Source organism: Macadamia integrifolia, unplaced genomic scaffold (assembly GCF_013358625.1).
Source record: "Macadamia integrifolia cultivar HAES 741 unplaced genomic scaffold, SCU_Mint_v3 scaffold2769, whole genome shotgun sequence".
NCBI lineage: Eukaryota > Viridiplantae > Streptophyta > Magnoliopsida > Proteales > Proteaceae > Macadamia > Macadamia integrifolia.
The window spans coordinates 33,951-34,975 of NW_024868950.1; positions in this window are offsets into that span (position 1 = coordinate 33,951).

Sequence of the window (1,025 nt, forward strand, 5' to 3'; positions counted from 1 at the left end):
GGTTTTGACCCGATTACATCAAGTGAATAGAGAATTGACCTCTTGCTGATGGCTTTCAACCAACTTGATCCGTTGATAGGTAAGAGAATTGGATGATCTGTTTTATTTCTTTTATGATGATACATATCAACTTATTTGATTACTCCTATTAATTGATGTGTTTGTGTGCAACCAAAGCCTTACAATATCTTTGTTTGGAAACAACTAATACTGAATAGTGTTGTAGTAAATAATGTATCAATTGCTTTTAATTTTTTCCAGATTCAATGATTCAACAACACCTATTGATGAAGTATAATATAAAAATCCTTACAAAGTAAGTTCATCTTTTTCTATCCTTATTTATCTTTTTTACTTATTACATTCTTTGTAGTTAACCTTTTTCTAGGATTAGGATTTAGTGTTTTTGAAAACTATGTCACTACACGGTGGACTTTGTGGAGAGACAAAAACAAAGCAAACCCTTAGCACTTCTACAATAATCATACCTTCTTCCTCTCCCCCATCGCTCCTCTCTCTAAAGAGGAATAAACTTTGTGAAAAAGCAGCAAGAGCAAGAACAATCAGATGAAAAACCTTTTCAGTTTTAGAGTGAGATGGTGAGATATCGAGTACGTTGCTAGTATCTGATCCAATTAAAGTGGCATGAAAATTGTTCTTGAAATAGTTTAAAAGACTTACGAACGAAAGTTTATTCACAAAAAAACACAGTCTAAGAAAAATATTTCTGTTACATGTGCATTTGCACGTGTGTATTTACTAGTGTATATATATATATATATATATAAAATTTAGAAAAATGTATAAATCATTATGGGATAAATTATTTGTTTGGGTAAAATATTGCACAATACGTGTATACAAAATTTCATAGAAATTATATGGGGCACAGTGGCATTGTAAGATTAATTAACATTTCTACCTACTCATATTTTACGAAATTAAACAATTATTAAATATAAATAATATCAAAATATTTAAAATACATTATATAATATAGTTATCATCCCAAAAAAAAAAAAAAA